The sequence below is a fragment of the Gopherus flavomarginatus genome, chromosome 1 (genome assembly GCF_025201925.1).
Source record: "Gopherus flavomarginatus isolate rGopFla2 chromosome 1, rGopFla2.mat.asm, whole genome shotgun sequence".
Classification (NCBI taxonomy): domain Eukaryota; kingdom Metazoa; phylum Chordata; order Testudines; family Testudinidae; genus Gopherus; species Gopherus flavomarginatus.
In genome coordinates, this window is record NC_066617.1 from 147,016,449 (window position 1) to 147,041,703 (window position 25,255).

Genomic DNA, 25,255 nt, shown 5'->3' on the forward strand with positions numbered 1-25,255 from the left:
GGGAGAAAGGATGAAGGAGTGAGGGGTGCAGGTTGTGTTTTTGTCCATCCTCTGTGTAGAGGGTAAGAGGACAGGCAGGGATATATGCATCCTGGAGAAAAATGAATGGCTGTGCAAGTCAATGGGAAAGCTTCAACTTCCTCAACCATGGGATGCTGTTCCACAGAGAATGTCTCCTGGGAAGAGATGGAGTCCACCTGACCAAGAAGGGGAAGACTATCTTTGTACAGGGACTAGCCAACAAAGTGAGGAGGACTTCAAACTAGGTTCAAAGGGGGCAGATGACAAAGGTCCACAGGTAGGTATAAAAAAGGGTGACCTTAACATAAGGCTAAATATTTGGAAGGGGAGGGAAAGTTACAATAGTATCATAATAGGAGCAATAAAAGGTATAAAAATGGGGGAATCGGATCAACCTCCTTGGAGATTTTTAAGGTCAGACTTGACAAAGCCCTGGCTGGGATGATTTAGTTGGGAATTGGTCCTGCTTTGAGCAGCGAGTTGGACTAGATGACCTCCTGAGGTCCCTTCCAACCCTGATATTCTATGATTCTATATCTGTACACAAATGTACAGGAATGGATAGGCTAGGTTCTGTGGCCTGCAATGTGCAGGAGGTCAGATCATGTTGGTCCTTTTTGACCTTAAAGTCTGTGAGTCTATAAATGTAAGGAGTATGGGGAATAACTAATGAGAACAGGAAGTATTAGTATTATACCTAAATTGGTATCACAGAGACTTGGTGGGATAAATCTCATGACTGGAATATTGGTATAGATAGCAACAGCTTGTTCAGGAAAGACAGACAGGAAAAAAAATAAAAGAGGTGTCTCGTTATACATCAAGAGTATATATACTTGTTCTGAGGTCCAGAAGAAGATGAGAGGTAGATAAGTTAAAAGACTCTGGGTGAAGATAAAAGGGGAAAAAAGACAAGAATCTCACAGTAGGGGTCTACTATAGACCACCAACTAAGGAAGAGGAGTGGATAAGGCATTTCTAGAACTAATAACAGAAATATCCAAAACAAATAACCTGGTGGTAATGGGGAACTTTAACTACCCAGACATCCACTGGAAAAGTATTATGGCAAAACACAGACTGTGCTTTGAATGTATTAGGGACAACTTCTTATTTCAGAAGATGGAGGCAGAAAATGGGTGGCAGCCATTTTAGATTTGATTCTGACTAACAAGGAGGAACCGATTGCAAATGTTACTGGCCCAGTGAATAGGAAGGACGCTATTGATTTGCTATATCTTGATTTCAGTAAGGCTTTTGACACAGTCCCACAAGACATTCTCATAAGCAAACTAGGGTAATGTGGTCTATATGAAATTAATATAAGTGGGTGCAAAACTGGTTGCAAGACAGTACTCAGACAGTAGTTATCAATGGTTCACTGTCCTGTATCTAGCATTATTCAATATTTTCATTAGTAAATTAGATAATGGAGTGGAGAGTATGTGACTACATTTGTAGAGGACTCCAAGCTGGGAAGGGTTGCAAGCACACTGGAGGACAGGATTAGAATTCAAATTGACCTTAACAAATTGGAGACCTAGACTGAAATAAAAGAGATGGGATTCGATAACAACAAGTGCAAAGTACTAAACTTAGGAAGAAAAAAATCAAATGTGCAACTGCAAAATGGAGAATAACTGACTAGAAAATAGTACTGCTGTAGGATCAGGGGGGTTATAGTGGATCACAAATTGAATCACAGTCAACAGTGTGATGCAGTTGCGAAAAAGGGTAATATCATTCTTGGGTATATTAACAAGAGTGTTGTATGTAAGACACAGGAAGTAACTGTGCTGTTTTACTTAGCACTAGTGAGCTCTCAGCTGGAGTCCTGAGTCCATTTCTGGGTGCTACACTTTAAAAAAGGATGTGGACTCATTGAAGAGAGTCCAGAGGAGAGCAAAAAAAATGATCAAAGGTTTAGAAAAGGTTGAAAAGACTGGGCATGTTTAACCTAGAGAAGGGAAGACTGAGCGGGGACTTGATAACAGTCTTCAGATATGCTAAGGGTTGTTATAAAAAGGTTGGTGTCAAACTGATTTCCATGTTCACTGAAGATAGGGCAAGAACTCATCAATTTAGTCTGCACTAAGGGAGATGTAGGTTAAATATTAAGAAAAACTTTCCAACTCTAAGGATAGCTGTAGAATATGCTTCCAAGGGAGGTTGCGGAATCTGTCTCTGTAGGTTCTTAAGAGCAGGTTCGACAAACGCCTGTCAGGGGAAATGGTCTACATTTATTTGACCTTGCCTCAGTGCAGGTGGCTGGACTAAATGACCTTACAAAGTCCTTCCAGCTGTACATTTCTATGATTCTACTATTATTATTATTCCCTCATGTTATCTATTTTTCTTGCTATTCTCCTTTCCGGTTGCCTTTCAACATGTGAGTTAAACCAACTTAGCCTCCTTTACATTTCTTCAAAACTCACTTCTGACTTTTGCAGTGAGTGAAAATATTTGGTAAATAAGAATAAAAAGAACTGGACTCTAGTTAACCCAAAATGTTATAATCTTCTATTCATTAGTGTAGCAACAATGTTGGGGATTTAATTGGAAAAGGTGTTGGTCTAAAGTTACAGCACATACAAGAAAAAAATGTTGCCCTTTTGAAGGCAATCTTTCCTGTTCAAAACCTTTGGCAGGTTTCCATTCTTACCTGGGATAATTTCCTGAAACTGGTTCAGGTTTTCCTGCTGTTTACATGGTATTTAGGAGATCTGAAAAACTTAAAGCCAAAGTAATATAACAATATGATGTACCACTTAAAAATAAATTATAGCACAATTTTACAGATCAATATATTATGTCTTATAGGGACACAAAGGGACAAGTTCTACTTGCAGTTATGCCATCAGGCAGAATGTCTGTTACATTGTAATAACAACAAATTATAATGTTACATGTAACATGACAGGTATTTTGTCCTTCTTAGAAGTAATCTTAAAAATAACGATTTTGAACTTAGTAGCACCCTCAAAAGCTGTGTGGCTAAAAATCTTGACTCTGTAAGGATTCACAGAAAAGAGCAATTGAAAACATCCCGATTTCCAATGTCTATGTTGAACACAGGTAATGTTTGAAGTGACCACTAAAATGCCCCTATGCCCCTTCTGGCTCTTGGGTCATGTGGCTAACTGGAGCTGTTATTCTAGGGCAGGGGTCGGCAACCTTTCAGAAGTGGGGTGCCAAGTCTTCATTTATTCACTCTAATTTAAGGTTTCATGTGCCGGTAATACATTTTAACATTTTTAGAAGGTCTGTTTCTATAAGTCTATAACAGTGGTTCCCAACCTTTAACCACCTGTGAATCCCTTTCACTAAAATGTCAAATCTCGCGAACCCTCTCCTAAAAATGAATATTTCCAGGGATTTTCTCCTTTATCTGACTATAAATTATAAAAGCAGTGTTCTTGGAAATATAAAATTTGTTTTGATGACATGCTTATTACACACTATTTATTATTATTATTTATCATTACAGTATTTTTATTGCATTATGAAAACAGCAATACTCCTCCAAGATCTCACTTTCGTAGCTTGTATCACTTTCAATAAGCCTGTTATAAGACAAGGCTGCTATGTTTCATCAAGGAGTATCAGATGTGAAACCAGCATGAAGGTATTTAAGAAGCCAACTGTAGGAGACTGCGGAAGACTGTGTCACGGCCTAGCTAGGGCATCTCCGCTTTCTCAGCGGCCTTGTGGAAAGCCCCTGCTTGCTAAGTGGCCGGTCATTGTAGGACACGGCATGCCAGTTATAACTTGCTTTTAACTGGTTGAAACCAGTTTGTATGGCCTTAGGCCAAAGGGCGGGCATAGCTTGTGGAAAGTCCCTTTTTGCATATGTATGAGTTGCTTTTGTATTGTGTATATATAGCTGTATGCTCCCGGTCCCGCCTTTGGACTCCAACCCAGGCCGAGCTGAGCTTCGGTGCTGGGTTCCCAGCCAAAGTGACAGCAACGCCCAGGTTCCCCGTTGCGAATGTGTCACTTTACCTTCATTAAAGCCAAATAACTCACAGTGTGTGTGGGCCTCGTTCTTGCAGAGCATCCAAGCACGTTACACCAACTTAAAGAGTTCCTCCTACACAAGCATTCAGGTCTGGAACAGTCCAGGCAAACAATGCACATTACAACAAAGCTTAAACCTGTTCTTCTTCATCATTTTAAAAACAATACTAGCTGCCTATTTAATTTTAAAAATAGCAAACAATATCCATCTCCCTTTCCATTTCTTATAAGAAGTCTTGAAGTTTAAATCTCCTCAGTGTGATAGATGTGCTTGCTTTGACCTGCTTAGCTCTTGGAAGTCCAGGGGATCTGGGCTGCTAGCCCCACGGTGCCCAGGGTCCAGGTCCCTAGGGACAGCTCTGTCCACCATTAGGGAATTTTTCCCCTAGAACCCCCTGTAACATTTCGCAAACCCCCAGAGGTTTATGAACCCCAGTTTGGGAACCACTGGTCTATAATATATAATTAAACTATTGCTGTATATCAAGTAAATAAGGTTTTTAAAATGTTTAAGAAGCTTCATTTAAAATTAAATTAAAATGCAAAGCCCACCAGACCGGTGGCCAGGAACGAGGCAGTGTGAGTGCCACTGAAAATCAGCTCTCATGCCACCTTCGGCATATGTGCCATAGTTTGCCTATCCCTGTTCTAGGGAGTCATCAGTTGCAGTTGTCCCTGGAAATGCTGCAAAGGGGGTCCTTCCAGAGCACAGAGGACAAGCCAGTGAAAGTGGTGCACTCACCATAGATTTGGGAGTGTGGGGGAGAAAATATGAAAGAACTCAGCTGGTGCGCTTGCCCTGTCCCCTAAAGCCATAATTAGGCTTCTGAATAAGTGGCCTGATTTTCAAAAGAGCTAATCATTTGCAGCTCTTCACTGATTTGCACCCCATGAGATTTACTCTCCAGCAGTTACAAAAGGGGTACACCAGCACAGAGCCTGTCTCTCAATATCTCCTTTGTGAGTACTTACCATTGACAGCCAAGACACCCACTGCTATCAGCAAAGCCAAGCAGAAGATCCCCAAAATCCCTGCTATGACCCCCCATGCAGGAGCTGGAGCAGAAGAATCTGAGAGAGAGAAAAGGGAGAAGTACAGAATTATGGGGAGAAACATTTTTAAACCCTAAACTAGGCATAAGCCCTAGATGTATTTTTTCTTACTATTGCAACAATGCTCTTTTTCTGTCTCTGCTCTTATTGTAAAGTGCTATGGAATTTAAGAATGAAGATAACAATAAAGTTGTATAGAATTTGAGAAGGGTTTATTAAAACAATACTTTATAAGTCATAGAATTTAATAGAGAATGAGATCTTCATTAAAATATTTTAGCCATTTTATAGCAACAATACAATTCTCTACCAATTACATTCTGTAGAATGCTTTAAAAAAACCTGAACAGCATAAACATTCTAATTTTCTCTTAAATTGTATCAGATTTATCCACAAGAGTGGCCTGTTCTGCTTTCCAGTCCTATTCTCTGTGTTAATGAAATGCAGCTTGACCACACACATGTTTCCATTCACCTTCCCCTACCCTCACTCCTATTCAGTAGTGTCAGAACAGGCCATAAGGACTCTCAAACTATGGAATGAAAACTCTGTCCATGCTCAAGGCTATACAGGTCAGGATGCCTGGATAGCAGAATCTAGATTTAAAGAGGCCACAGTAAGGAGGCAGACTGTATTACATTGGACCTGATGACAACAGAACAGTATCCTAGAGTCCTAGCAGAACATCATTAAGGTATATTTCTTCCACCTTAGCACTTATATGGAGCTTTTCAACTATAGTACTTAAAAAGGGTGGGAAAGTTTTATCCTCATTTTACAGATGGAGAATTTGAAACAGAGAGAGGTGAAATGCTTTTCCCAGGCTTACCAATGGAGTGAATACAATCCAATGATCCAGGTTTTCAGTTTGAAGCCCTGTGCAGTGCACCAAACTGCATCTATGCAGCAATTTGTAAAAGAGGGGAAGCATTATATTCATTCACTGCTAGTATCATGTACACTCATAAAGGTGAGGTAAGGAAAATGAGGCTCAGAACAAAGAGTTCAAGGAAGAATAAAAAAGGCTCCCTCTTCCCTCTTGGAATTTCCACCATCAAGGGCACCTTAAAACAGCTTTAAGAGCTCAGCTGTGCCTTTTAGGAACTGCCCTGTGTTGAGCTAGTGTGGAACCTCCTCCTGGGTGGGGATTGTGTCTCCTGGGGAACAATCTCTCCCCAAACTCTCAAGTGTGAAAGGGGAAACCACAAATTACACTATTTTATAGGACAGTGTAGTTGCTTTCCTGAATTACATAGTATTGGAGGAAGCTAGATAAGGCCATAGCTGCGTCTCCCTCACCATGGGGTGGCCAATGCCTTGGTGCATTCTATGAGGGAGCAGTCCCTGCACCTGGGAAAAAAATACCTGGCCACTGTGGTTGGGAGTAGAAGGAAGGGCATTCCTCTCACACACCACTCTCCTCCCCTCAGACATTCATATAGTGGCCAAGAACCATCTGGCCCCAATTCTCCCATACTACATACATTCAGAATCACCTTTATATCTTAATATGAAGAATGTGCAAGGAGGCCAGGTGGATAATGCCTGTGGGCATCTCAGCCATTGAATTTCTTGATGTTGGATATTTATGTCTGGAATCTTTATGCAGAGTTTTGCTTTTAAAGTACTCGTACAGTTCAGGGTAGATGTTAGACAGTTAAACAGCCGTAAATACGGGGTCAGCGGCTTGTAGCATACAGTACCTTTGCTCTGGGAGTTCACAGTCCTTTCTGTCCTCTCCTGCTCAGAAGCATTGTGGCATTTCAGTCCTGTATAGGTCACCACCTTCTCATTTCCTTCTAGTGAGTTATGGCATAGAAATAGCGAATTCCATTCAATGCACTGACAAGGTAGATGGATCTTATTAAAATCCAGTGGGGCTATGAGACTACCATTGCAGTACATAGGGCATGGCAGGCAGGGCCAGCTCCAGGCGTCAGCATCCCAAGCAGGTGCTTAGGGCAGCAATCTGCAAAGGGCGGCAGTCCCTGTGTTTTTGCCCCCAAGCAGTGGGTCAAATTGCCACCGCTGATGGTGGGGGCGGTCCGTGTGCCTTTAGGGGGGCACTTGCGTTTCTGCGGCAGCGGCAATTCAGCAGCAGCTTCTATGTTCAGCTGTCTGTGGCAGTGCAGCTTCTGTCTTCAGCCACCACGGAAGCGCGAGTGCCACCCTAACAGCACACGGACTCCCCCACCATCCGCAGCGGCAATTCGGCATGCTGCTTGGGGCAGCAAAAACAGTAGAGCCAGCCCTGATGGCAAGACTTTTGTATGAAAATGTTTAGTCCCACAGTACAATGGTCTGCCGGTGCCTGTCAGTGTATGAGATCAACCAACATCTGTGAATTCAGCACATGCATCTTCTCACCTTTTTTCCAATATCAGACTCCTTGTTATAGTCCTACCCAAACTGTTAACTTACACTGAAAGTTGTTCAAGTGACTAATATAATGCTTTGCACATAAAATATAAATCATGAAAATTAGAGTTAAAAAACCTAAGCATTAAAAGTTATGGAAATCTCCAACTAAGATAACATATCTACTCAATTACTCTTGTGACTCATGCATTCTGCTAATGAAAAATTTGAAAATGTAAAATTTCACTTTACATACTTCAAAACAAATTGAACTGTGATCTACAAAACATATTTATAAACTCATTCAACATATCCAGGGCTATTTCTTTGATTTAAAGCCTGCTCCTGCTCCCATTGAAGTCAACAGCTGTACTCCAATTAACTTCAGTGGAAATAGATTACTAGGTATTAGGTTCTTTTAAATGGAGATCATGTTTTATTTCTGTTTTTTTAAAAAAAGCATTTTAAATGTCATCTTCTCTAAAACTAATTGCTCAACTTCTTGGATGCTCATGAAATCCTCTGCTGGACAGAAATGATTTTAAGGCTCTGGGATGGTAAATAAATGTGGACAATTAAGGATCAGCAATGACTTCATGATGTTAACTATTACAATCAGGCAAAGCAGAAAGAAAATCTTATTTTATTTGGGTATGAGTAGGTTTCAGAAGGGAGAGTAGAATTCAGCTGTCATCTCCTTTAATCCTCCCACAACAAGGCATGACAAAGAGACAACATCTCCTTGAATATGAGGCAAATCAACAACATTCATTGACAAGGAATGATTTGCGATAACACAACTGCTAGGCAGCAGTTCTGCAGAAAAGAATTTAGGGGTTACAGTGGATGAGAAGCTGGATATGAGTCAACAGTGTGCCCTCGTTGCCAAGAAGGTAAAGGGCATTTTGGGTTGTATAAGTGGGAGAGTCGCCAGCAGATTGAGGGATGTGATCATTCCCCTCTATTCGGCATTGGTGAGGCCTCATCTGGAGTACTGTGTCCAGGTTTGGGCCACACACTACAAGAAGGATGTGGAAAAATTGGAAAGAATCCAGCGGAGGGCAACAAAAATGATTAGGTGGCTGGAGCACATGACTTATGAGGACAGGCTGAGAATATTGGGATTATTTAGTCTACAGAAGAGAAGAATGAGGGGGGATCTGATAGCTGCTTTCAGCTACCTGAAAGAGGGTTCCAAAGAGGATGGATCTAGACTGTTCTCAGTGGTAACAGATGCCAGAACAAGGAACAATGGTCTCAAATTGCAGTGGGGGAGGTTTAGGTTGGATATTAGGAAAAACCTTTTCACTAGGAGGGTGGTGAAGCGCTGGAATGGGTTACCTAGGAAAGTGGTGGAATCTCCTTCCTTAGAGGTTTTTAAGGTCAGGCTTGACAAAGCCCTGGCTGGGATGATTTAGTTAGGAATTGGTCCTGCTTTGAGTAGGAGGTTGGACTAGATAACCTCTGGAGGTCCCTTCCAACCCTAGTATTCTATGATTCTATGAATCACGGAACAGTGTTTCAGGGCTCCGGAGATACAATAACTTTTGCTTCCCAAGCCCATAATACTGTGTACTATTGTAGGGACATTTCAACACTTGACAGATATTAACAAATTACTAAAATAACTGTGCCTGGCACTGAAGAAAAAGGTAAAAATATAAGTAGATAAAGACAGATACAATGTGTACAGCTCAAGGAAGAGATTTAACATGGAAAGTAGTTTGAAATTTCAGGTCTACATATGTCACTGCCTGCTCACTCTTTTCTGGTTCATTCTGGGATAGAAAGGTTGGATCGAGTAGACTGAGATGTACAATGGGATCTGTTGGAAACTGATACTTAGGTTAAGGAACTACAGCAATTGTAATGCTCTCACAGCAGAATAAACTGGGGCATGAGGGTTGGAAGAGCCAAGCCAAGCCTCCCTCTCACTGCACCTGGAATGTGGCACATAGTTCTGGGTGTGGGATACTTTAATACACAATGGCAAATTAGATGGATTCAGAGAAGAAAAACAAACAAACAAATAAAATCCTGGTGGGACAGATTCAGGAGAAGAGTATGAAAGACAAAACTACCATTTCATATTCTCTGGCAGTGGAGGGAGGCTGGACACAATCTGGGTCCTAATACTGGAGAACTCGATAGTATCAGGAAGAGTTAGCTCTCCCAGTAGCAAAAGAATCCCCGGTGAGTCAACTTGGGGGTAATGAGAGGACTGGATGGTGACCCTCTCTTCCTGCTGACAGGGATGGCTGTGCTGAGTTAAATGCTTATAGCACGTGTCAAATGTGCAACATTAAAAAGGGATGTCCCTCTCTGCTCTCCTCTTCAGGTTTCTAGAGACTCTGGATCTGATTCTCCGCTTGTTTTATACCATTGTAATGCCATTGACTTTAATGGGGCTTTTGCTCCAAAATCATTCAGGGACTTTTGAAAACACCACCCCTAGGTGCCTAAATATGGATTTTGGAGAACTTTAGGCTCCAGTGCTCCATGCACTGCCACTTGAGTGATGCACCTCCTCCACTTGCTCCTCCCTTTGAGTAATATCCATTAGCATAACATACATTGAGTTTCAGTATAGACAGAATCATGGGGTCATATTCTGCTCAGAGACACTCTTGTGTACATCTGGAGTAATTCCATGGAAGTCAGTGGGAGTTACTCCAAATTTACACAGTCCAAATGTGGCCATGGTGCAGAAAATCGTAGAAGTCAAGGTGTCTTTCCCAACTTTGTGTTATTTTATTCATCCTGTGGGAGTCTGTGATAAGGGTAAAACAACATTATGGAGTGGTCAAAGGGATTTGTGACTACCACATGACAGGTCAGAAAGAGGAAGCTGAGTCCAGAGGAGTCACCGAGCCAGGGGGGGTCACTCTTCCTGACTGGCTGAGGCAGGGAAACCTCTGGGGACTATGACCAATGTTTTCAGCTGAGGGTGTTTTGTTTTGTTTTGGTTTTGTTCCTATTTTGTTTGTTCACTTTGTTGTAAACAATAAAGAAGGGCATGAAAAGGGACTTGGGCCTGGAGATTGCCTCCCTTCCCTGGCTGGTGAAGCAGAGACCTCCGCCACACCACACACATGGTCAGTGTAGGAGTGTTATATCAATCACAGACTAGGGTTTATATTTTCATACCTTTAATGTAGGATTCTGTCTAATGCTTTATTCGGTCTAATATTAAATGTTTCTTGCAGAGGGATTTCTACCCCTTACCTTGGGAAAATGTTGTTTGTCTTAACTGCCTCCCTATATACCAACATCTACAACCTCACACCACCCCAGTCACTCATTTCCCTCCTTGATGCTGATACACTTTCAATATTTCTAGACAGTTATCGTGCATCCCCTTTTAGTCATGGTTTGAACAAAGTTTCTTACATACTTTTAGATCTTAAGTCTTTCTTTATAAGTCAATCCCTTCAGCCTCATTAATAAAGTGCAAGTCATTTCTCTGAGTTCATTTCAAACTGCCCACCACTTTCTGCTTTTTTATAAGTCATGTTTATATAAATCCTTGGGACAGGGTCAGTGGTCAAAATACTCAAAAATGGGTGCTAAAATTAGGCTTCTCAGTCTAAGCAGCCTAATTTAAAAAGGCACCGAGCAGCCAGTAAGTCTTATAGATTTCAGAGGGGACTGAGGGATGCTGAAGATTTTTTATTATAAATCAGTTTTTCATGTGACTAGATATGGATATAAGAGGCTAAGTTTAGGCTTCCATTTTTTTAAATCTTGGCCCACCTTCCCTGTGTTCGATACAGAAAGGTATGTAGTAGGTGTTCAACAAATAAGTAATAAAATACTAATAATAGTGACAGGTTTCAGAATGGTAGCCGTGTTAGTCTGTATCAGCAAAAGGAAAGAGGAGTCCTTGTGGTACCTTAGAGACTAACACATTTATTTGAACATAAGCTTTCGTGGGCTAAAACCCACTTCATCAGATGCATGCAGTGGAAAATACAGTAGGAAGATATATATATCTATCTATCTATATATATATCTATATATATATATATATATATATATATACAGAGGACATGAAAAAAATGCTCTGTGTATATATATCTTCCTACTGTATTTTCCACTGCATGCATCCAATGAAGTGGGTTTTAGCCCATGGAAGCTTAGGCTTAAATACATTTATTAGTCTCTAAGGTGCCACTAACAATAGTGCATCAAAATGGAAGTGAACAGAAGAGTGTGTGGTATTCTAGGTATGCTCTCATCAGCGCCATAGAGAAAGAGAATGTCCTATAACTCGATGTATCTACCTATCCACAAAATATTATTAGCTTTTTGCTAAACTACTGAATTGCAAGCACATATTTCATCTGTTTTCCATTTCTCACTATCACTGAGTAGCAAAGTTTTGGATTATTATACTAGACATAATAGTTTTAATTTTATTTTCTGCTCATTTTGCTAAACTTTCCAAATTGCTTCAGGTTATCTATCTGATCTTGTTTACGTTTGCAACACCCATCCATTTACTACCATCTGAGAATTACATGATATTAATTTACATTACATTATCAGGTTATTTAGACCAACTTCCAGAATATTTATGAAGATAACAAAGATCCTGCCACTCAGTCCTCTTCTAATTATCATTACCCTTGGTTCACAGTACTTCAACTTCCTGTTTTCTCCAGCTTATGTGGATCTTGTAGATTTGGTGAATACTAGACCTGAGTTGAATAAAATACAAATATATCAAATTCTAACACTGGGTTTGCCTGAGATACTAAATCCTTTTCAAGTCTCTTGCTAAAAATAATGATAAAATGGTATTCTAGTCCATACTGTCTCTGTTAAATTTTAGTCAGAAGAAAAATATTGTAAAGTTTGCAGATATATATCCATTTCAGGAGAACTGATCACTCATTTCTTGAATTATACAAAAGCAATAAACTATATACCTCTTATAACAGCTATAAACTTTACCAATGAAAGCCCCTGAAGAATGTGGAAATTATACCTTGGTAGCTCTTCCACAGGAGGCTGGAGTGCAGGAACTAGACTTTGAAGTGCCACCAATGTCCTTCATGAAAATTCTTTGAGGATGGAGAGAGACAGTCTGGGGTCACCTTGTCACTGCCTTGTAAGGGAATGGACAACAGGAGCTGAGAGGGGAAGAATTATTCACTCTACAATGCTCCATCTGAAACTGCACAGGAAGTTCTCACTCTGCTAGTCTGAAGTGTGTTGCACCTGCACAAAGCGCTCACTGGATCTTTTCTCTTTGTAGGTTTACGCAAAGCCTAAAGTGTTAAATTTAACCCGCTTGAGGTCAGTTAAATATTGAATTTATTACACAAGGTTGCCTACGCAACAATTGATCAGCTAGTGTCTAAACACTTCTTAAACCACAGGCAAGATTTGTCTGTCAGTTACACCTGAGTAACTCCACTGAAGTGAATACATTCACTCCCCATTTACACTGATGTAAATAAGATCAGAGTCTAGCCCATGGTCTCTGTTCACATTCCCTACTTGCCTTGCAAGGAAGGCAAATTTATTCCAGTGGAGACCTGAGTGCTCTTCCTGGTTCTCCCATGGATTTGCTGACCACAGTCAAGCCACTTCCCCTTTCTGGAACATGGGGTGGGATGAAGTGGTTTGGGTACAAGAAGAACAATCCCCAGTTTTTGCCTGAATCACAATCAAACATTTGTCTATTATCTCTTTTCTGTATCCTGTTCCCAATTTTTCTCTCTCATTTTTCCATGAGCTCATCTCAAACTTTTCCCTTGGATGTTTCCAGGCAAAAGAGGTTCAGAAATTGCCATCCTTATATATTCATATACTAGAGCATACTGAGTGAGTGCTGGTGTTTGGTTCAGGAAGCAGTTCTGAGAGGAGAATGCAAATGAGTCAGTTGCAATATTAGATTGGATGCTTTTTTTATGTTGTTCCCCATTGTGGTAATCAAATCTGGCTCGGGATGGTCTTACAACTATTATATTCTGTTGGGGAAAGGTAACCTTAATCAAGAGATAAATGAATGTCTGAGCCTAAAATTTTCAAGTGGATTTTGATGGGAGAAGACTAATAGAATACTATGTGCATTTATACTTTATCTGTGGCAAGATGTGAATGAAATTAGGTGTGAGGGGTAGGTAAGGGAGTGGTCTCTTCATTTAGGAATCTGAGGAGAGAAGGCTGATCAGAGCTCTTGGTTACGTCACTTACTTTCAGATCAGGGGCTGGAGAGGAGGAGCAGGAGGCTTTTCAAGAAGAGGGAACTTTGTCTCCAGATACAGATAATTGTTAAGGAAAGAGACTGGCCAGGTGAACCTGGCTGAACAGCAATAAGTCCACCCATAAAATTTGTGTTGGGTTAGAAAGCACATCATCTGACCAGCTTAGATCATTGGTCTCTCCAGAGAACTAGAGCTGTACTAATTTGACTGAATGTTTTGGTGTTAAGAGGAGACACATTGGTGCTCCATAATTAAAGCCAACTTCCCATCATTAGCCTGATTTTTATCCTCCCACTAATGACCAGTTTTAAATTGATCTAAATGAAATGATACATGGTAAGGTCTGAAAGGGATCACTCACCGCCAGCACCACCCACTGATCAGACAGGGTAGGGCAGGTCCTCTTTTTTCCTGGCACTCCTGTTGACAGCTGCTCTGTCCTTGCAGCCCTTCCGTGATCAGGCCCTGAGGCCAGGTCATGTGTTCTACTCCATACCTTGTGGGATATGCAAAAGAAAATTCAATAATGAGGAAGCCTTCAGATGCCTGTAAGGGATTTAGGGCTTTCTCCTTAGGTCAGGCAATTGGGATCTGGACCCTTTTGTGTTCAGGGCCTTCTCTCAACTTGGTTTCCTCTTGTGGGTAGACTTGGTTAGGTCAGTGTTGCCAGATGTCAGGCAACAGGCCCTTCTGCAGCTCACCTTCCCATGAGCTCAGAGCATAGATCTATCCCTTCCACTCTCCACCCCAGCTGAACTGACCTGCTCTTTCTTTGAGCTCCTCCTCCAAACCATACATGCTTTGCAGGTATGATTGGTTGGGGTGTCTGTACTCAGAGCAGCTGTTTAACTCCTTCCTTACTGGTGCAGGGTTTGTATACATCACACAAGCATATATCGTTTTGGAAAAATGTGCGGTTTCCTGGATCCCCCTTGTGACTGACTTTATTTTCTCCTTCCTCTTATTTTCCCTTTTCAGGCTCTAGTGGTTTGGGGGATGGGTAGTATTACATGTCAATCTGAAAGGTGCACAGAGGGATGGGGAGGAAGAGGAGATTAGAAATGGATGCATTCCTGTGTGGGCCAGTGGGTTCTCCTGGTGGCCCATCGGATATTGTGTTGAAAGCAGAGGGCTTGTTTCATATCATACTGGATTCAGATAGTGTTGCTCCCCAGGGCTCTTCCTTCTCCTGGGGTGGTGAAGTGAGGACTAACCAGACATGGGAATGTGAACTGTATCAGGAGGGGTTGGTAGCAGAATGGGGGAGCTGCTGGAGTTCCCAGTTTCCCATAGGAGGAGTGGAGCAGAGTTGGCCTCCTCCCACACACTATCCGATGGTCAATGGCACCTCTGTGGCACTCTGCCTCAGTTTCCCTTCTGGTTCCTCAGGAATTCAAGAAAGAGGCTTTCAAAAGCCCAAAAAGTCTTCTACCAGCCCTTAAGCTGAGGACAACCTTTCACCGTAAGGTACTGTTCCTTCCTGTGTTCTCTGAGCCATTGGAGAAGATGTATGGCCAGGCCTGCCTTCTTGGACTTCTCCTAAAAAGAGAAAACAAAACTTCTAGCTGGGACTCTTTATCCAGCCCCATATCCCTTCCTCAGGTACAATTACGGGGGAGTTTTTACCTGCAGCTTCACTCTGTGGCCACTCCCCTTTGACTGTCCAAAGGCCAGCTTTTCTATCCACCCAGAGGCCTGGCTTTTTCACATGACCATGTCACATAATTTACTTCATTCTCTCCACCTGGGGGCACCAAATCAGTTGAGACCAATCTGCGTTTAGAATGTTCACACACCTGTGCCAAGGAGCAACAGCATGAAAGAATAGTTTCAGCTAGGAGTCACCTATCTGCATCCTCTCCTCTAACAGGAGAGCTGTCCCAGAGCTGGCCTCACCCCTCTCCAGAGGGACAGTTTAAAGAAGAGGTGAGCCCACATTACCTGCTCCCTTTTTCCCTGGAAGGAAAAAGCCAGTATTAGCCAGATCCTAGGGGTAACAAAATGAACTTTACTCCTATTCTGCCATCAGGGCCCATCCCTGTTGTATGTTTATACAGTGCTTAGCAAAATGGGGCTCTGCCTGCTTGTAGTCTTTAGGTGTTATCCCAAAACAGATGTTAAATAATCATCCTCTGCAGAATTAGCATCATTTGTGAAGTTTGCATAGTTTTTATTATGTAATAACAAAAACACACATACACAGTGTTTTTAACCCAGAGCCTCACAGTTTTTTACAAATATGAATTTATTAATCTTCATAACACCGCCATAAAATAGGAATACAATTTTTATCTCCATTTTAAAGATGAGGCACAGAATTAAGTAATTTTCCAAAAGGCCACACAGAGAGAAAAAGGCAAAGCAGGAAATGGAACCCGTTCCACTGCTCTAACTAGACACATTGTCATTAATCTAAAAGTTTCCTTAGTCATTTGAACAGGAACCCTACCTGACTGACAAATGTTCCAGATGTCCCATAAACTACTCCACACTCTGAATGGCCAAGTCCTATGCCCTTCTATAACCAGGGCCGGCTCTAACCATTTCACCGCCCCAAGCACGGCAGCACGCTGCGGGGAGCGCTCTGCCTCTCGCTGGTCCCGCGGCTCCGGTGGACCTCCCACAGGCGTGCCTGTGGATGCTCCACCGGAGCCACGGGACCAGCGGACCCTCCACAGGCACGCCTGCCGGAAGTCATCCAGAGCCACCTGCCGCCCTCCTGGTAACCGGCAGAGCGCCCCCTGCGGCATGCTGCCCCAAGCACGCACTTGGCTTGCTGGGGCCTGGAGCCGGCCCTGTCTATAACAAACTCATCAGCAGTTTTCTGTAACCAAAGTAAAGAAAAAAAGAACTAAAGGTAAATTACACCAATAGGAAACATAGGGCAAGATCCGTAGTTGGTGTATATTAGTGTTATTTCCTTAATTGATTATTCCAAGATTTCTCTTTCTGCAAAGGACTTGCTAGAATATGATTCTCATGTTTTCTAGGTTTCTTCTTGTGCTAATTAAATACATTCCAACTAAATACTTTTTCTTACAAACACAACTGTTATGAGATATGGATCTGTAGGAGTGGGTTCTGCCATCTTCCAAAACCACACAGTCACCTTTGTGGTAATTTTCATTGACTTGAAACCCGAAAGACACAATTTACACTTAGTTGTGCAAATCCCTTGGTGATAAGTTAAGACCAGAGAGTGTTAACATCAGGATCATTTGGAGCTGGGAGCTGTTTAACAATAAGAGAGTGAGGTTGATATTTCTGAAAGTAAGGAAATAATAGCACAGATAGGGTCAACTGTGCAACTGAGGTGGAGATGGACATAGGAGATGGAAGTGTTGAGAGTCTCTGGGTTAGGCTAAAAGGGGTAAAAAACAGGGGTGATGTCGTGCTGGGAGTCTACTACAGGCCACCTAATCAAGTGGAAGAGGTGGATGAGGCTTTTTTCAAACAACTAATAAAATCATCCAAAACCCAAGATTTGGTGGTGATGGGGGACTTCAACTATCCAGATATATGTTGGGAAAATAACACCGTGGGGCACAGACTATCCAATAAGTTCCTGGACTGCATTGCAGACAACTTTTTATTTCAGAAAGTTGAAAAAGCTACTGGGGGGAAGCTGTTCTAGACTTGATTTTAACAAATAAGGAGGAACTCGTTGAGAATTTGAAAGTAGAAGGAAGCTTGGGTGAAAGTGATCATGAAATCATAGAGTTTGCAATTCTAAGGAAGGGTAGAAGGGAGTACAGCAAAACAGAGACAATGGATTTCAGGAAGGCAGATTTTGGTAAGCTCAGAGAGCTGATAGGTAAGGTCCCGTGGGAATCAAGACTGAGGGGAAAAACAACTGAGGAGAGTTGGCAGTTTTTCAAAGGGACGCTATTAAGGGCCCAAAAGCAAACTATTCCGATGGTTAGGAAAGATAGAAAATGTGGCAAAAGACCACCTTGGCTTAACCACGAGATCTTGCGTGACCTACAAAATAAAAAGGCGTCATATAAAAAATGGAAACTAGGTCAGATTACAAAGGATGAATATAGGCAAATAACACAGGAATGCAGAGGCAAGATTAGAAAGGCAAAGGCACAAAATGAGCTCAAACTAGCTATGGGAATAAAGGGAAACAAGAAGACTTTTTATCAATACATTAGAAGCAAGAGGAAGACCAAGGACAGGGTAGGCCCACTGCTCAGTGAGGAGGGGGAAACAGTAATGGGAGACTTGGAAATGGCAGAGATGCTTAATGACTTCTTTGTTTCGGTCTTCACTGAGAAGTCTGAAGGAATGTCTAATATAGTGAATGCTTACGGGAAGAGGGTAGGTTTAGAAGATAAAATAAAAAAATAGCAAGTAAAAAATCACTTAGAAAAGTTAGATGCCTGCAAGTCACCAGGGCCTGATGAAATGCATCCTAGAATACTCAAGGAGTTAATAGACGAGGTATCTGAGCCTCTAGCTATTATCTTTGGGAAATCATGGGAGACGGGGGAGATTCCAGAAGACTGGAAAAGGGCAAATATAGTGCCCATCTATAAAAAGGGAAATAAAAACAACCCAGGAAACTACAGACCAGTTAGTTTAACTTCTGTGCCAGGGAAGATAATGGAGCAAGTAATTAAAGAAATCATCTGCAAACACTTGGAAGGTGGTAAGGTGATAGGGAATAGCCAGCATGGATTTGTAAAGAACAAATTGTATCAAACTAATCTGATAGCATTCTTTGATAGGATAACGAGCCTTGTGGATAAGGGAGAAGTGGTGGATGTGATATACCTAGACTTTAGTAAGGCATTTGATACGGTCTCGCATGATATTCTTATAGATAAACTAGGAAAATACAATTTAGATGGGGCTACTATAAGGTGGGTGCATAACTGGCTGGATAACCATACTCAGAGAGTAGTTATTAATGGCTCCCAATCCTGCTGGAAAGGTATAACAAGTGGGGTTCCGCAGGGGTCTGTTTTGGGACCGGCTCTGTTCAATATATTCATCAACAATTTAGATGTTGGCATAGAAAATATGCTTATTAAGTTTGCAGACGATACCAAACTGGGAGGGATTGCAACTGCTTTGGAGGACAGGGTCAAAATTCAAAATGATCTGAACAAATTGGAGAAATGGTCTGAGGTAAACAGGATGAAGTTCAATAAAGATAAATGCAAAGTGCTCCACTTAGGAAGGAACAATCAGTTTCACATATACAGAATGGGAAGAGACTGTCTAGGAAGGAGTATGGCAGAAAGAGATCTAGGCGTCATAGTGGACCACAAGCTTAATATGAGTCAACAGTGTCACACTGTTGCAAAAAAAGCAAACGTGATTCTGGGATGCATTAACAGTGTGTTGTAAACAAGACACGAGAAGTCATTCTTCTGCTTTACTCTGCACTGGTTAGGCCTCAACTGGAGTATTGTGTCCAGTTCTGGGCACCGCATTTCAAGAAAGATGTGGAGAAATTGGAGAGGGTCCAGAGAAGAGCAACAAGAATGATTAAAGGTCTTGAGAACATGACCTATGAAGGAAGGCTGAAAGAATTGGGTTTGTTTAGTTTGGAAAAGAGAAGACGGAGAGGGGACATGATAGCAGTTTTCAGGTATCTAAAAGGGTGTCATCAGGAGGAGGGAGAAAACTTGTTCACCTTAGCCTCCAATGATAGAACAAGAAGCAATGGGCTTAAACTGCAGCAAGGGAGATTTAGGCTGGACATTAGGAAAAAGTTCCTAACTGTCAGGGTAGTTAAACACTGGAATAGATTGCCTAGGGAAGTTGTGGAATCTCCATCTCTGGAGATATTTAAGAGTAGGTTAGATAAATATCTATTAGGGATGGTCTAGATAGTATTTGGTCCTGCCATGAGGGCAGGGGACTGGACTCGATGACCTCTCGAGGTCCCTTCCAGTCCTAGAGTCTATGAGTCTATGAGCTACAGAATACACAGTGTTGTGAAGGTTCCCCCCACCCCAGCTCTGCATCTGAAAATCACTTCTGAACTGCAGACCTTTCTTATACTCCTACCCCATGGTACCTCTTGTGCACAAATTGCCAAACCATGTTAAATGGTGCAGTTCTATTCTGCTATGGATAAATTGGGCCTAGGATGAATGATCACAAAATTCACTGTTCCTTGTGAAAGGTTAGAAATTTCCTCTCTTTAGTCCCCCCCCACCCCAGCCTGACATCTATGTACCAAATTGGATAAGAAACAGAGAGAAATTAACTTTGCAGATGTTCTAGAGATTTATAAGTCATTGGGAAGTGCCGCACCATCCTCTCACATTCAGGTCCTATTTGCTCCATTACAGGATAATCCAGTCCGGAAGCAACATGACAATGACATTATGAAATCCTGTATGGGAACAAATACTAATTTTTTAATTTCAATTCCATCCTATGCCATTTCATCACCATCTTCCATCCCTCTCTCTGTTTGGGAGGAAGGTGAAAAGCAACACAACAGCTTCCTTCATGTGGGAAATAGGTAGGGAGGGATAGGAATTGGGGGATAGGAGGAAAGAGGATAGAGAGTCTGTCCTTAAAAACTCAGTAGGTAATAGCAGATCACTAGACCTTTCTTAGCAATACAGCAGCATATGGAAGACCTGGAGTCTGTTGGGAGAAGGGAGAGGTATGGGAGAAAGGAAGGAAAAGTTAGCTGCATCTCCATGGTTCATGCACTAGAGTTTGGATAACCATCAACATTTTAAACACTAATCCTAATTAACTCTGAATTCACCAAAATATTGTGGCCGATCCATGTTTACAGGTTCTATAAAACTTAAATCAAAGGCAATTAGGACCCACTCATGGCATGCTGACAGCAGCTCCTCTCTTCAATGTGCATACCAACTAATTTACATGCATTGACACTCATGACATTATTAAATGTCTGTTTAAATACTTGCTACTTTGAAAATTGTAGTGCTTCAAATCAGATATCAGAGACTAAATTCACATATGATCTGGGACATCAGTGGAGTTTACACCAAGACTTAATTGGAGCTACAGTTTCTTACATTTCAGTATTTACACCTGTTACCATTGCCTCAATGGGTCACAGCTGAGGATATCAATTTCAGGACAAATTGCTGAGGAAATAGGACAGACTCACCCCAAAATGGTGATTATTCTACAACCTGATAGTCATGCCTGACCAACCACATTGCTTTCTATGATGAGATAACTGGCTCTGTGAATATGGGGATGTCACGGAGTCCCTGGGCAATGCTCTGTAACTGCTCCCCACGACGTCAGTCAGGAGTTTGGGGAGCCTCCTCTCCCTTGGAGCAGACTATCTTCAGGGCAAGAAGCTCACGCGTCTTCATCTCCTGGGTCTCTCCTTGGAGCATTGAGCATCCTCTGCCCCTCTGTGCACTTCCCACAGTGAGCCTGCCCCAGTGGGGTCCTGGGGAAGCCACAGGGTCCTGCACTCCCACTTTGCAGTCAGACGTGACTCTCAGCCAGCCAGTAAAACAGAGGTTTATTCAATGACAGGAACGCTGTCTAAAACAGAGCTTGTAGGTACAGCAAACTAAACCCCTCGGACGGGTCCATTCTGGGGGGCAGTGAACCAGACCCCCATGTCTGCACTTCACTCCTCGTCCCCAGCCAGCTCCAGACAGAAAACCCCTCCAGCCCCTCCTCCTCTGCTCAGTTTCTTTCCTGGGCCAGGAGGTCACCTGATCCCTTTGTCCTCCCACATCTTTAGCATCTCCTTGTGGTGGGGGGGAAAGGCTGGCCATTAGTTGCTAGGTGACAGAGGGTCAGTTAGAAACTGAGGCCCCCCCACAGTATTCAGGGAAAACATTAAGAACATTCCCAGTTCATCGCAGGGAAAGTGGTGGGTGTGATATATCTTGACTTTAGCAAAGCTTTTGATACAGTCTCCCACAGTATTATTGCCAGCAAGTTAAAGAAGTATGGGTTGGATGAATGCACTATAAGGTGGTGTGACAGACCCAGCCCAGTGGGGCACAAGAGTCTGGTCCTATTGGTATCCGGGGCGGTGGGCGGGCAAAGCCCGCTCACTTCTAAAGGACCTCCCCCCAGCCAGAGAAGCTGTCACGCTGGCAAGGTGGTGATCCGAAAACGGGGCCGGCCGAACGCTGGAGGAGTGGGTCCGTGAAAGGTGGAAACGGGACAGGTAAATACGGTCCAGCTGGGAGTGGCGTGACCAATGGGCCTCCACCCAGACGAAGGTGAATGTCGAGACATCGTCCAGGTGGTGGTCGCGCCAGACGTCCACCAGGGAGTGGCGTTCGATGATCTCCCGGAGGACGTCTGCGGCGGCCGGGCACTGCTCGGTCCCCGAGCTGTCCCGTTCCTCGAGGGTGATGTTAAAGTCCCCTCCCAGGACCAGGCACTCACGAGGATCCAGGGAGCCGAGGAAAGCGGACGCCTGGTGATAAAAAATGCAACCTCTCTGGGCCCGATGTCAGGGCGTAAACGTTGACGAGATTAACCACAAGCCCCTCCATGCGGACCCGGAGGTGCAGCAGGCAACCCGGCACAGCCTCGGCGACCCCCAGCACCTCGGGCCGTAGGTCGAGGGAGAACAGGGTCGCCACTCCAGCCACGCAGACCGAGAAATGGCTAAAGTAGGCCCCGTCCCCCCACTCCAGCCGCCAGCTAGCTTCAGCGGCCAGATCCGTATGGGTCTCCTGCAGGAAAACCACAGAGTATCCCCCCTCCCGGAGGAAGGAGAGCACCTGGCTCCTGCGGAGACCCATCCTACAGCCTCGGGTGTTTAAAGTGGCAAGGATGATCGGCGCCATGAGGAGGGCTGGGGGGGATCCTCGCCGGCAGACATGCCCACGGCCTCTGGCAGGCCGCGCAACAATCCATGGCCTACCCCGTAGGTGAGTAAAGAGTCACGGAAGACACAAACCCGCCGGTAGGCCGCGGCGGCCTGCTTCCCGGTCCTCTTACCCTCCTGCATGAGGGCCCTCGCAGCCCGGAGGAGCTGATGGAAATCCTCCCACCGCTGGAGCGCAAGATGGACTTTGTTCCGGGAGCCACGGACGTCCTCAAGGAACTCCCGCAGCTCCTCCCTTGGCGTATGGGGGGGCGTGGTCACTGATCGATGACTGTCCCCCAGTGGGGACCCCGCCACAGCCCCGTGGCCCACCGAGGCGGGCAGGCAGGGGGCAGACCCCCGATGTGGCAGCAGATGGGCTGACGCCAGGCAACCCGCCCCGCTCCCAGATTCAAGAAGGGGCGGTGGAAGGAGAACAGCAGCCCCTGGGGGGTGGGGACAGGAAAAAACTAGTGAAGCCGCTCCCTGGGAGGTATTCCCAGGGGAGGCACTGGCATCACAGGAGGTGGGGGGGACAAGGACAGGGCTAACAGGAGTAGGACGGGGGGTCAGGGAGAGAATCTGGGAAGAGGGCAGAAGCAGGATCCTGAGCCTCTATAGTTGAGCCGCTGGACGGTGGCTCTTCCTGGCCAGGCTCAGGGATCTGGGAAGTAGGAAGGGGACCCCTAACGATGCTGGGCTCAGCCACTGTGGCACGTGCGGCAGCCTCGGCATCCAGAGATAGATGTTCATCAATGGGGTCCCTGCCTAGGAAGGAGGGTGAGTCCTCCACATCCAAGAGGGATACCCCCTGGGAATTGGGTCTCGGCAGCGGGGCACTGGCCGTCGCCCCAATGGGCTCGGTGGCCATCAACAGGGTGTGACGTGCAGCAGGGGTGATGGAAGAATCCAGGGGACCCTCAGAGGTGGGAGCAGAAGCAGCAGTTAGGGAAAGGGAACTTGGGGACAGGGACAAGGTGAATTCGCCCAGATCGAGGCCCGCGAGCAGAGGGTCGTCCTCCCCCTGCGTGACCGGGGTCAGACCCAGGGCCTCGATCTCCTCATAGATAGAAGGGAGATCACCGTCGACCACCTCAGGCCCTCTCCACCAGCACCCGAGGCGATACCCATGTCGGTGCTCACAGAGGCTTCAAGTGGGAAGGGAGCGAGAGAGTCTCCCTAGGAGGCTTCCACGGGAAGGGACCCTGGAGGAGGGGCAGCGTTACCTTCCGGTGCTGCCAGGATGTCCCCATCCGGCACCACAGAACGGGAGTCATCAGGGGGCAAGGCAGAAGGCTCGTCATCGGCGCCTCCCTTCCTGCTCTTCCGGGGGGCCTCTGAATCTGAAGGATATAACGAGGCTCGAGCCTTCTGCTTGCCCCGCTTCTCCTGCACTAAGGACTAGCCCTCCATGGCATCCTCCAGGGGCTGGCCAACAGGGGTCGGGTCGAGGGGAAAAGGGCAATGGCTCAGGGATTCAGGGAGGCAGTGGTGGGACAGCAGAAGCGAGGGAGGATTCCCCCTGGGATGAGACTCTCCCATGTCCAGCGGTATCTCCGCCACACCCTACTCCACATTGGTGGACCGAGAAGGAGGAGGAGGGGCAGCTTTGGGTGCTGGGCAGCCAGGTGCACCAGTGATGACAGGGTCGGTGCCTTGCCGGGGCTTGGGGGTCCTGGACACTCCTCCATGCTGGGCCAAGGGGCAGTCCCTCCGGACGTGCCCCATCACCCGGCAGAGGTAGCACCGGGCCTCCCCCGTTGAATAATGCACCCAGTAGTGGGATCCCTGGTAGGGGACCAGAAAGGACCCCTCGAGTGCCTCTCCACCATGCGCCACCGGCGGCAGTTGAAGCTGCACTTGCTGGTGGAATGAGAGAACATGACGGAGGGCGGGGTCCTTGCAGCCCAAGGGGAGAGGGCTGATGACAGAGATGGGGTGCCCCAGGGCAGAAAGGGCAGGCAGCAAGGTGGCATTGGGCAGGAAGGGAGGGACAGAGTTAAAGATTAAGCAGACCCTCAGGTCTTCCAACGGTTCCAGGGGGACGAACACGCCCCCCACTGCCAGGCCTGTCTCTACCGCCTCCTGAGCAGTGGCCTCCGATGCCAGGAAAAGACCACCCTCCCATACATTTTGGAGACCACCACGATGGCCGTGGGCCCCACCACCCTCGCCAACGCCCCGCACGTAGGTCTCCACATGGGGCGAGGCGGGCAGCAGGAGGCAACGGACGCCATGTTTCCTGGACAAGGTGGGAAAGGGGCCCCAGCCACTCTAGATGGTAGCGGAAGCGGTGGTTGGAGGAGCAGTGGCAGGCGGGAGGGCCGCCGCCACCTGGGCGTATGCCCTGGGGGCCGGGGGGAGGGACACCTGCGGAGCTGATGGAGGGAATAGTGGGGAGGGATGCCGCGGCCGGTAGCGGGGCCGCGGCAGCAGGGGTAGTCTCCACCATGGAGGGCCTGGCCTTTCAAGGAGGGCCCTTACCCTTCTTCCCACCCCGACCCTTCCCACCGGCTGGGGGGGCTCTCCCCAAATCAGAAGGGGCGAGGGACGTGGCAGCAGCGGAGGTCTCCCTGGAACTAGTCGCCACCAGTGCCCCAGCAGGGGCGGTGGTAGGTAGATCGGCAGAGACGGTTGAGGTAGGGGCTTGGGCAGTGGACACAGGGGCAGGAGGAGGAGGGGCAGTGGGAGCATCGCGAGGGGTCTCCCCACCATGTCCCCCGCCATAACGAGAGCGGGGAGGGGGACAAACAGCGAGGGGAGGAGAAGGAAAGGAGGCGACCACCCCTC